We start from the raw sequence: 13,401 nt of genomic DNA, 5'->3' as shown, positions 1-13,401 counted from the left end.
AAAGCAATGACAAAAAGGTGTTTGAACTATAACAAGTTTTATGCATATACTCATGTACACAAAACTTTCAAATACATATAGAAATGTACCCATCCATAGAAACATATTCATACATTTCTAAATACATACACTGAAATTCCAAATGTGTTAAAAATGTTTAGCTAAAAGGTCTTCCAAATATGAAGATTATTTTAACTCAAATTTAAACAATTTTATCCAGGTGAGAAGTCGGGCATGAGCAGTCAGGAGAGGATGATGTAGGATGGCCACAGAATTGAGACTATTTTGAGCTATAAAATAGACCAAACCTGCCTCCAAATAAAACAAAACAAACAAACAAACAAAGTCATACTAAAATCCTAAGCCTGAAGAATACGTAAAAGAAGGATAGGCAGGAGGTTCGCAGAGAGGCAGCACACGGCACACATCACGCTCTTGCTATTCAAGAAAGATTTCCAAAGATGGTGACTGTTGAAGCTACCTAGCGCCTTAGGTGTCCTTTACAACTAGTTCCTTGTTTCCTCTGATGCTGGTGAACATTCCAACATCAGAGAAAGGCCTCCCTTGAATGGTTAAAGTATAACACTTTCACTTTCATTCCTCATTCTCTCTACTAATTCACTTCTGACAGGCAGTGAGCAGATTGAAGCTCTGCGTGAAAAGAAAAATTAAACTGAGCAGTAATGAATAATACATCAAAAGAAAAAGGGTCTTATCTACTCCTATCAGCCAAGCCCATAGTATTCATAAAAGGGTATCTTTGTGATTTAACATCAGAATTCCTAACTGCTTTTCTCCAGTCTTATCTTTTATACCAAATATTAAATGTTTCCTTAAAGTGCCTATAATATGATACATCAAAAGTCACCAAAGAAGTTAATTTCAGTCTTTTCAGAAAGTATACAAATCTTAAACCTTGATTTTTCCTAGTTCAATTCATTGAAAGAAATATATATTATAAGGAAAGTAGACTTTTTTTCTGCCCTTCATTGTTCAATGCTTGAGACCCAGCAAATTTGAAAGGTAAGCTGACAAAGAGAATTATCAGGAAAAACATGTTACTAAATTTACTTTTGGGGGTTTTCTAGACAAAACAAAAGCAAAACTACCAAAGAACAGTGTGAAGTCCAAAAACGTTGTTACATCCATGTACAAATACATGGTTTGCATGTCATTTTAATAAAGAATAATACATTGTGTACAATAGACTAGACAAAACTTAGAAGGATTGTGTGTAGAAAAGACTGCTATTGACTCCAATGTAAGTCTGATTCAGAAAGCTCCCACTCCACAAATAGGAAAGACGCCATCCAAGTACTTACCAGACTCAACCCTGCTTAGCTTCCCAGATCAGACAAGATCAGAAGCATTCAGAGTGGTATGGCCATAGAGGTAGGGGCTGTCTCTGTCTCTGTTGCCTGTCTTTGGATCCCTTCCCCCTAACTGGAATGTCATGTCTAGAGACTCAATAGAAAAAGATGCACCTACTGCATATTGATATGCCAAGGCAAGTTGATATCCATGAGGGGTGTCCCCTTCTCTGAGGAGAAAGGGAGGGAAAGAAGGGAGTAGGGGAGGGGAGAGGGAGGAACTGGGAGGAGAGGAGGGAGAGGAAGCTGTAAAGTAAATGTACAGTATAGAGATGTGAAGTAAATGTATAAATGAATTAAACAGAAAAAAAGGAAGGCCAAGGCTCTATTTCCACCTCTGTCAAGCAGAAGAACAAGGCTGTAGAATAGCAGCATCAACTATAATTAGCTACAAACTCCACAATGCTTTTTTCATTTGCATAGCAAGAATGACAAAAGAGGAGATTGAGAAATTATATATGCAGTGGCTTATCATATAAACCAGGAGAGAACTTGGACCAATCAGAACTGTTCTCAATTACATGGTGAGAAGAGAAATCAAGGAATCTTGCACAAAGTGGCATACCATAAACTAGTGCAGTCATGTTTCAAATATAACACCCTGCAGACCATCACCATCTCAGGGTCCAGAGCTCTATTACTGCTGTCTGTTACACTTTTTCAGAATCTCTCTTTTTATATAGTAAATATGTTTATTTTCTCTCCACTATAATATAAAGGGCTTTTAGTGATGATAAATTATAGGAGGACCGTTATATTATACAAACTGGTAGAAAATAAAAGTTGTTATAACACTTATTATTTATATTTCTCTCAGGGGCTATTTTTGAACTAATGGTCTAAATTATATCCAGTATTAGAGGATGTAGGGACATTTTCATAAGATTTATGTCCATATATTAGGCAAATTTCAGGCATGATAGAGGACTCCCGTGGGTGTGTTGGTTCTTAATTGCTCTCAGCTCAGAATAAACCTTACATCAAAGTGCTACACTTTTGATACACACACACACACACACACACACATTATATATATATATATAATGAGTTTTATCCTGTCTTAAGAATGTTAATCTTGGGAAAATGTCACTTCTTTTCATTAGATGGTGGAAATGGAATGCCCTTTGTCCTTTGAGCATTAAGTGGAGCATTCTAGAGAAGATAAAGTGAGTATGGGCACTTGGTTTTTCTCAATTAAATTGACACAGCTGGTGTGGAACACATCCCCTTGTCTCTCCGCTTACCAGAAGCATTTGGGAAACAGAAATAACATTTCAGCAGGGATTTCTCTTGGTAATGAAAATTGCAGAATAGTTTCAATAACAGTCAACATTAAAATCCATTAAGTCATCTTTCTTATTGTGCTCAATACGATCAAATTCAAGGACTGAATGAATGGCCACAGCTGGATGCATGAGACATTGAAATTCAAGAAGCAGCGCCATTGCATCAGGGATAATGAGGCTGAGAAGCACTGAGTGGGTGAAAGATATAAAGTCATCACTGAATTTTGATCGTAGCTCAGCAGTCAGACAAAAAAAAAACCAACTTGAAATTTTACAATGATTCATTAAGCATAGATGTATATCTAGAGGACAGGAAAAGAGAGCACATACAATTCTGCATGGTTAGAAAGGAACACTGGAGAAGAAATTGATAATTTGACTTTGGCCTTTTCTTAAGGCAAGATAATTCTAAAGCAAGGGAGCTTTTCATTTTATCAGACCAATCAAAGAGGGGAAAAAAATGTTCAAACTCCAGTGCTCTTATTTTTCTCTCCTCATTATTTTTATAGACTGTAACCATGGTGATATTCAGAAGCACAGCACTGTTCCTTCCACAGCTTCTAAGCTTGAATATCTATCTACATATCACCACCTCCCCCACAGCAGCCACACTCAGAATCCTTTGAAATGTACTTTTGTCTTGCTTTATGTCATTTTCTTGAAAGTCTAAGGAAGCCAATTTGATGTTGCTGATTTAGGGAGACCATTAAGACAACGTCTATTCCTTCTCAGAGCCATAGACACAGAACTGCTATTGACACAGGTAGAAATTTACCCTGATAAGAATGCAAATCAAGTGTGCCTGGGTGGGTAAATACCCAGAGAAAGAGGGGAAGGAGGGTTGGGGGAAGGATTGTGGGAGGGGTGACTAGGAGAGGGGCAGTGGGTGAGCTGTAAAGAGAATAAGTAAAAAATTAATTAATTAGTTGAAAAGAATGCAAATTAAGACATTTCAGCTGTGTGTGTTACAGATCATTAAAGAGGCCAAACTGATGGGCATGGTATCTTTGACCTGCCTTCCTGATTCTATCAAAGAGTAAAATTGCCCTTTAGCGTCATGTCAGAACTACCATCTACCTCAAAGACAAATGGCCTGTGGCTATTCCTGCTAAACAGTGCTCCTTAAACCTAAGAGTCATTTCAGAACTACCATCTACCATAAAGACAAACCTTACAACTGTAGCTCACCTCTTAGGCATGGGAGCTAACAGCCTGAACGGATGATGTTTTGGTGCTGCTTTAAGTTCCCTTATTTTTTTATTTATTTTTTTTTATTTTCTAAATTCTTTGTTTACTTTTCAAAATGCTTTCCCTTTTCCCAGTTCCCCCCTCCCCATATGTCCCATAAGCCTTCTCTACACCCATACTCCAATCACCTCCCTCCTTTTTCTCTGGATTCCCCGGCATGTAATAAGGACACATGTTCCACTGTGTTCATAGCAGCCTTATTTATAATAGCCAGAAGCTGGAAAGAACCCAGATGTCCCTCAATGGAGGAATGGATACAGAAATTGTGGTACATTTACACAATGGAATACTACTCAGCAATTTAGTTCCCTTATTGCTCTAGAATCTTTAATTTATCATATTGAAGAGTTGCTGCCTCAGACCTAGGGTCTTTTTATCCCTGTATGGTATTCTTTGACACTTACCTACAAATGAATACATCTGGGAGGATTTCATACTTTTATAAGAATTCTCTAATCTTCATTTTGCTTCTCTTCCATCTCAAGCATCCTTATTCAACCAATTCTTTTTTATCAAAATTTAAAAATACATTGTTTTACGTACATACATGTTTTTCTTGTTATATGTATATGTGAACCATGTATGCTCTTAGTGGGTATGGAAGAAGAAGACATTTAACCTCCTTTAATTGTATGGTTCAGAGCCACCATGTGAATTTTGAGAATCAAACCCAGAACTTCTGCAAAAGAAACAAGTACTCTTAAACACTGAGTCATCTATCCAGCCCCTTTTACCTATTCTTTTTATATTTTAGTTTTATGTACATATGTGTACATGTTCATGTGGAGATTGTATGTGTGTATATGAGTATGTGCACCACATGCTGTAGGAATGTTGGGAAGCCAGATGATAACCTGATGTGTTGCTCCAGTATACAGTAATTTCAACATTTTTCAGAGATGATGAATAACTTTATTTTATATCTAACCCTCCTAAGATCATTCTTTTATATAAATATAAAATGACAGTAGGAAACTTAGGTCCACTTTAAAGCCTATGAGAAATCCTGACCTAATACCAAGCCAAAATTCATTTAATAGATTTCTCTGAAAATATTCATATTTAGATTCAAGTATTCTAGCTGGAACCAAATATATACCTTTTGTTACATGTTGAACAATAATGGCAGGAAAATATTTTTAAAACTCTGTGTTTTATATAATGACATTAATTTGACTCTTAGGCGATCAGAAGAGTAAGAACTCTGAAATTCATATCACACAATACTCTCAAGTGAGCGTCATGATGTTTCCAGCAATATTGACAGGTTCTATACTGGCATAATATATACACAGAATGAAGGGAATGCTGTGTGCTGGAAATCAAGACTGTCACAAAGTGACATGACCTAACACATATGACACCTGACAAAAATACTTTGGAGTCACTATATACTTGGCTTGAGTTGTGTTTTAATTAGTGCGAGTGTGGAGAGCTTACACTGTTGGCAGATACTTTTCAACTCTCACATGCAAAGCAGATCTTGGAAGACGTGGGTTGAAGAGGATGATCGACAGGAAATAGCCACACCTTCAATGAAAGAAGATGGCAAGCTTTTGAAAGAGGGGAGTAGAGGACGTATATGAGAGTATGTAGAGGAAGGACATGGAAAGGGAAAATGATGTTTTTATATTATAACCTCAAGAAATACAAGAAAAATATGAGACAAATATTATTTAAACCAAATGAACAGCTTCAAGTGTACATATGATAGGCATAAATAACTAAAAAGTAATCTACTTGATTTTTGCTGGGCTTTCAAAGTACTCTGTGGAGTTTGTTATTATCCAGGGATATTTAGCAAACTGAATTTCTCATGGAGAAAATGTCCTGATTTATGGTATTTACAAATAAGAGTTACAAATGTTTCACCTGCAGGCTCTGGTTCTTTCCGGATATTTAACAACCAGAAGCAACCGTAGGGGTCTGCACCAGCATGCCAGTAGTTTCTCCTTTATTTTGAATAAAACTGTGGACTTGTTACATCCTTTCTCTGCTTAATTTTAGATTAGATATTTTCAAAAGGGCCACTAAGTTGAAAAACCAGACTCCTTTGAATAATTTAAATAATAAAGTTATGAGATAATAAATGTTTCATTCTGATAAAGTCTGGACGGAGGGGCAGGCTCTTCTAAGTGAGTTCACTTCTCTTTTCTCCTAGTGTTACTCTTTCTCCTCCAATTGATAATTGACTTCTCAGGCTCTCTGTGCCAGTGAATGAGAAGAAAGGTACAGAGACCATCTGCATCACTGAGATGGTCATAAGTTAATGCTATTACCACAGAACATGGATGATAACCACAGCAGGCAGATTCTTTCCTCATTAATTGAATTTTTGAAATGTCTCTCTCACATCCATCAGGTATACTCTATGTAACCATGGGAACTGTCTCTCTCCCTGTTCTATTACTGTACTTTCTTTACCTCTAGCTTGAAAACTCAAGTTACACTTACAACCTCTTTCTCTGGGTTCAACAATGGTTTTCTGTAAAAGGCCAAGTCAAAAAACTATTTTAAACTTTGTGAGCCAAAGAGTTTCTGAACCAGCTATTCAGCTTCATTCATTTAGCAATCATATATAATACAAATGTATGAACTGGCTATGTTCTAATATTTACCAAAAAGGGCAAACAATATTTGGCTATGTTCTAATATTTACCAAAAATTTGGCCAGAGGGTCATGGCTTGTCTGCAGTTTTTTCAGACATCCCTAGACAACAGTCAGTATGATCTTGTTGATTCAACTATATACACAGTATGCAGCATACACTCACCTATCTCTTGCTATCCTATGCCATAAAAGCAACTCAATACTCCTTCAACTGCCCAGAGTAGACTATTGCCACAAGAATTCCCCAGGCATCTTATGCAGTAGTGTACTATGTGTTCCTAATACAGAGATCTACAGTAATGTGTTCCACATTGCCCTTAAGCTCTTTTCCTTTTTGAGTCATTAGGTTTTTAAAAATGTACTTGAGGGTCAGTTGGAACAGATAAGGCTCAAAGCATAAAGCATATAATACACTAAAACACTATTAAAACTCTTCCATCGGTTTATATTTTATCTGTCTATTCACGTCTGTCAAACCATCCATCCATCCATCCATCCATCCATCTATCCATCTATCCATCTATCCATCTATCCATCTATCTATCTATCTATCTATCTATCTATCTATCTATCTATCTATCTATCTATCTGGTTTTAGAGACAAGCTTTCTCTTTGTAGCCCTGGTTGTCCACAAACTCACTTTATATTGTGTTGTAATCCAGGCTGCCCTCAAACTCAGAGATCCATCTACTCTAATTCCAAGTACTGGGACTAAAGGTGTGCACCCCCCACTGCCAGGCTGTTTCCTAGTTTGAAAACACTGATTCAAAAACAATGAATTCATGAAATTCTTAGGCAAATGGATGGAACTAGAAAATATTATCCTGAGTGAGGTAATCCAATCACAAAAGAACACACATGGTATGTACTCACTGATAAGTGGATATTAGCCCAGAAGTTTGAATACCCAAGATTCAATTCACAGACCACATGAAGCTCAAGAAGAAGGAAGGTCAAAGAATGGATACTTTGGTCCTTCTTAGTAGGGGGATCAAAATACCCATGGGAGGAGATACAGAGACAAAGTCTGGAGGAGAGACTGAAGAAAAGACCATCCAGAGACTGCCACACCTGAGGAATCCATCTCATATACAGTCACCAAACACAGACACTATTGTGGATACCAAATAGTACTTGCTGACGGGAGCCTGATATAGCTGTCTCCTGAGAGGCTTTGCCAGTACCTGACAAATACAGAAGTGAGTGCTCTCAGCCAACCATTGGACTGAGTACAAGGTTCCCAGTGGAGGAGCTAGAGAAAGGACCCAAGGAACTGAAGGAGCTTGCAGCTCCATAGGAGGAACAAAAACATGAACTAACCAGTACCCCAGAGCTAAATCCCCAACCAAAGAGTACAGACGGAGGGACCCATGGTGCCAGCTACATATATAGTAGAGGATGGCCTTGTTAGACATCAAAGAGAGGAGAGGCCCCTGGTCCTGAGAAGACTAGATGCCCCAGTGTAGGGGAATGGCATAAAAGGAAAGCGGGAATGGGTGGCATGGTGAGCGGGGCAGAGGGCGAAGAGTTGGTTTAGGGTGTTTTTGGAAAGGAGATAACACTTGCAATGTAAATAAGGAAAATATATAATAATGATAAAAGAAAACACTGCATACAGTCTAGTGCCTTCTTGGGGCTTGTGAAATATTATCATTTAAATTAGTATTTACTTTTTCATCAGTTTGATCTGGCAGACACAACTTACAGGAGAAAGGGTTCCTTTTGGTTCTCAGTTGAGAGGATCCTATTATTAGTGGCCTATTATTAGAGATTAAGTGTGCCAATGGGTGGCACAACTTAATCTCACTTTCAGGAATTCAGAAGTAAAGAAGTTCAGGCTAGAAGCGGATGTGAATATACCTTCAAGGCTCAACTTCCAGTGGCACACTTGTGCTAGCTGGACCATAGTCTTAAAAGTTCCACCATCCCTCCAAGCAGTACCATGGAATGAAAACAAATGTCCATACATGTGAGTCACAACAACTAAATAATCTTCGGTTGGTGGTTAGTACCTGGGAGCAACATAAGGGGAGGCTAGAGCAGTGAGGCAGGAGTGGGTGGGAGGATGGGTTGGTGGAGGAGCACCCTCTTGGAGGCAAAGGGAAGGGAGATGGGATGGAGGGAGGGGAGACAGGGAAAAGGGACAACATTTGAAAGGTAAATAAATGAAGTAAGCAATAATTGCCCCCATAGAACTGGCTTGCCTTTATATGTGTAGAGCAAACTAGTCCTAAGGGAAACAAACAGCTAGGACTTCTTTTTAGAAAATTGACTAACTCTGTATGCACGTAATGTATGCCATTTCAAATAAATGGAAGATAGGAAGTGAATTTCTATAGCAGTCAAGTGCCATTTTAAATTGAATTTGCATTGCTCTTAATAATCTTAATTTCCAAAATAGTGTTTGTTACACAACCAAATTCATGCCTAACAAAAATATGATTTCTAACTAACAGATTCAGGCACTCTTGTTCTGAGTATTATATCCAATGCATATATATATATATATATATATATGCATGTATATGTTTAATGTGTTTTAATACTTTTGAAAAAAAGGAATATATAGGTCTTTCTTATAATTTTTTAGGGTCAAACTATACACCAACATATCAATAACTGTGTCCATTTCCCTACTGAGTCTATCCAAAAGAGTAGTCAGCAATTCTTTCAAGATACAAACCAGATGAGTCACTTTGTTTACAAACCCGTACAGATTCAAAGTTTGTTCTAAATAAAAATTAGAGTCCTTACCATGTTCTACGGTGTTGTATGGAACCGGTTGACTTTCCATCACCAGCCACATCACACAATACTGATCTTCTTCACTTCACTTAGCTATACAATGTTCCTTTCTACGGTATCTAGAACCTGTCAATGAAGTTCTTATCCCAGGATACTAGTACAGGCAGATAATTTGTTTTGTTTGCCAGACAATTTTTCCTTGGCCCATTCATTCATCTCTTTTAAGTCATTATTCAACCCAATACCAGTTTCTTAATGAAGCTGAATCCAATGGCCATCTTTATAATGCTAAACCTACCCAAAAGCATGGAAATTTTAGTCAACTTCAACCTTATTTTTCCAGAGTAACTGAGGTGCTCTTATTTTTGTGGATGGCTTTGCATGTTTCTTAGCATTCTCTATTGTTTTTACATCTCCAAATGCAGGTAGCAATTCAGATTTCATCTCCATCTTCCTGCTCTTGTCTACGCACATACATACTATACATAAAACTTCTCATATATCACATCTCTCAGATGTAACACAAAAGGGAAAGTTTATCTAGTATAGGTTTAGATTTTTCAAAACATCCTTTACTAAGGTTTTTAAACGCTTTGACCTCACTTCTAGCCCACCATTAGAAGGTAGGAGAGAAAAAATGGTAAATAAGACAAGGGAATGTGGACCTGTTTAAAAGTAATTCTTTGGGGAGATTCTAATCTCTGTTTGTCAGGATACCAGCAGTCCAATTCAGTAGTGTCAGGATTCTACAATCCAGTTCAAAAGTGTCACCAAAAAAGAATCAGTAACAGTGGTATGATCCAGCAGAATCTCCCAGGACTCTGCCAAATCCACAGGAGTCAGCAGGAGCTTCTAGGACCAGCCAGAATGCCAGAAGTTCTCTGCCACTCAACAAAGAGAAGATCAGCAAAGATGCAAGACCAATGAAAAGTTGAAAATTTAGCTACACAAGTGCCCAGTCACTGTCCATTGAGTCCTATTTATACTCTCTCCAGACATCACATGTCCTCCTACATGTTTTGGCTCAGCAAAATACCACATGAGTCTGCATCACATGATACAAATTAGATGCTTCTACTTCAATGTAACACTCTAAATTCTCAGCTACTCTAGTAGGTAGGCTTTCTGATAACTGATCATATAATACATAAAATGACCAGTCTTCAACATTCCCTGCTACCCAGGACCCAAACTTGTCACTGATCCACATGTTTCTTTTCTCCTTTTTCCTGTGAGCTTCAGTGTATAGTGGAAAGTTTTGATTAATGAATACCAGCTCTAATTTTTTAGTTTAGTACACTCCTTAACTCTCTTAGCTATGAGACAAACAAAATAAGGGTGGACCAGAAGTTAAACATTCAGTAAATTACTCCATATCTGGCAAATATTTAAGTTTTGTTTTTAAAGAATTTGGATGTTGTTTCTTTTCTGTGCCTACTATCTCAGGGGAAAGTTATGAGAAGCTACAAAATAAGTTAGGCATAAACATTATTATTAGAGACTTTAAGAATTATTCCATTCATTTTCATATCCATAACATGCTGGAGAAGAAAATAGCCTGGAAAAAAATTCATGCAAAGGTAAAATGTAATGATCTGGGACCAATTTCATTATGTTAAAGCAGGAGCTAACAGTGCTCTTAGACTGTGTGAAGCTTCATAAACTCTTACAAGGAGCACAACCACAGGGTGCTTCAGAAAACAGTGTTCCTGAAAATATCCAGTGGAAAAAAAGATAGCCTTTTCAACAAATGGTGCTGGTTCAACTGGAGGTCAGCATGCAGGAGAATGAGAATTGATCCATTCTTATCTCCTTGTACTAAGCTCAACTCCAAGTGGATCAAGAACCTCCATATAAAACCAGACACACTGAAACCAATAAAAAAGAAACTGGGGAAAACCCTTGAGGACATGGGCACAGGGGAAAAGTTCCTGAACAGATCACCAATAGCTTATGCTTTAAGATCAAGAATTGACAAATGGGAGCTCAGAAAATTACAAAGTTTCTGTAAGGCAAAGGACACTGTCAAAAGGACAAAATGGCAACCAACAAATTGGGAAAAGATCTTCACCAATCCTACATCCAATAGAGGGCTAATATCCAATATATACAAAGAACTCAAGAAGTTAGACCCAAGGGAACCAAATAACCCTTTTAAAAAATGGGGTATAGATCTAAACAAAGAATTTTCACCTGAAGAAATTCAGATGGCTGAGAAGCACCTTAAGGAAAGCTCAACATCATTAGTCATTAGGGAAATGCAAATCAAAACAACCCTGAGATTTCACCTCACACCAGTCAGAATGGCTAAGGTTAAAAACTCAGGAGACAGCAGGTGTTGGTGAGGATGTGGAGAAAGAGGAACACTCCTTCACTGCTGGTGGGATTGTAAGATGGCACAACCACTATGGAAATCAGTCTGGCGGTTCCTAAGAAAACTAGACATGACACTTACAGAGGACCCTGCTATACCTCTCCTGGGCATATACCCAGAGGATTCCCCAGCATGCACTAAGGACACATGCTCCACTATGTTCATAAAAGCCTTATTTATAATAGCCAGAAGCTGGAAAGAACCCAGATATCCCTCAATGGAGGAATGGATACAGAAAATGTGGTATATATACACAATGGAGTACTATTCAGCAATTAAAAACAATGAATTCATGATTTTTTTTTTTTTAGGCAAATGGTTGGAGCTGGAAAATAACATCCTAAGCAAGGCGACGCAATCACAAAAGAATACACATGGAATGCAATCATTGATAAGTGGATATTAATTAGCCATGAAACTCTGAATACTGAAAATACAATTAGCATATCAAATGATTCCCATGAAGAAGGAAGAAGAGGGCCCTAATTCTGGAAAGGCTTGATCCAGCAATGTAGGGGAGTACCAGGACGGAGAAAAGAGAGGGGGAAAGATAGGAGAATGGGTGGAGAGAAGAGGACTTATGGGACATATGGGGAGGGGGGAACTGGGAAATGGGAAAGCTTTAAGAATGTAAACAAAGAATATAGAATATATATATAAAGAAAACAGTGTTCCGTATTCAGAGATATGCCACTTGACTTCCCGTGTCATTGGTTTGAGTTTGGAATTAGTTTTTCTGGCCCAGAATAAAATCTGAGGAACAAGAGAGGATTTGAAGGTTATTACCAATATGGAACTAAGTTTTAAACATATGAACCCCCCTCATACTCCAAGGTATTTTGTTTTGTATAAGTATTCTCCTGCCTCAAAAGTAAATCTATTTATTCGGGGCTTAATACTTGTCACTACTTTATGAATGCATATTCAGATAAAACTACTATGATAAAGACATGAAGTCTAGTCTACTGATGAGATTGGGTCTTCCTTATCAATCCCTTCTTTATTTCTTACCTGTTCATCATGAACAGGTTCATTCCACCTTTTTTCTACATTATCTCATTTTCTCATCTTGTGGGGTTCCAAAGGTAAGGATGAGTTCCATATTCTAATGTTTTCTAAAAAAAGTAATAATTTTTCTCTTAACCCCACTTTTATGGATTTTGTATGGGGGAATATTCTACTACAAAGTTTACTATCTCAATATTCCAAGCAATAGAATGTTAAAAACAATAAAACCAAGGATGTGTTTGACAGAATTCATACCTACAAAAGGTAATGAAATTCTAAAAAGAAGAAAAAGGTGAGGAAATTATAATTTATTTCTGTGTACCGACATTGTCATAGTAGCATGAAAGCTATTAAAAATCTACCTAACAGATGATTTCTTCCCATTCATTCTTCCTGATAAAAAGAATCTGGAATGGGGGCAAGGTTGCAAAACAATCCAAGATGGACAAGTTTAAAAATATGGGGTCTGGTATGTGAGAGGAATGAATCAGTCCTGACACACACATGAAAAGGCTGGGAAATGTAAGGTCAAAAGGTTCAAGGAGCCCCAACTCAGTGACGCAGAACTAATTGCACCCTATGGAGGGACACTAAGATTAAGTGTTTTTTTAAATATCAATAGGTAAGAAAGTCAGGACAGGAACTCAAACAAGTAAGGATCCTGAAAACAGGACTAATGTAGACGACATAGAGGGGTACTGTTTACTAGTTCAATCTTCATAGCCTGCTTAGCCTGTTTTCTTATAGAATGAGGACCA

The 13,401-nt window shown here is 37.6% G+C and overlaps 1 protein-coding gene across 1 annotated transcript in view; it reads right to left on the bottom strand.

Annotated features, from left to right (window-relative positions):
• Window positions 1-13,401, bottom strand: part of Gpm6a (glycoprotein M6A) — a 285,565-nt gene that overhangs the window by 186,934 nt on the left and 85,230 nt on the right. The window lies entirely within an intron of this gene.

The sequence above is a fragment of the Apodemus sylvaticus genome, chromosome 18 (assembly GCF_947179515.1).
Source record: "Apodemus sylvaticus chromosome 18, mApoSyl1.1, whole genome shotgun sequence".
Lineage (NCBI taxonomy): Eukaryota > Metazoa > Chordata > Mammalia > Rodentia > Muridae > Apodemus > Apodemus sylvaticus.
This window is presented reverse-complemented; position numbering and strand designations above follow the sequence as displayed.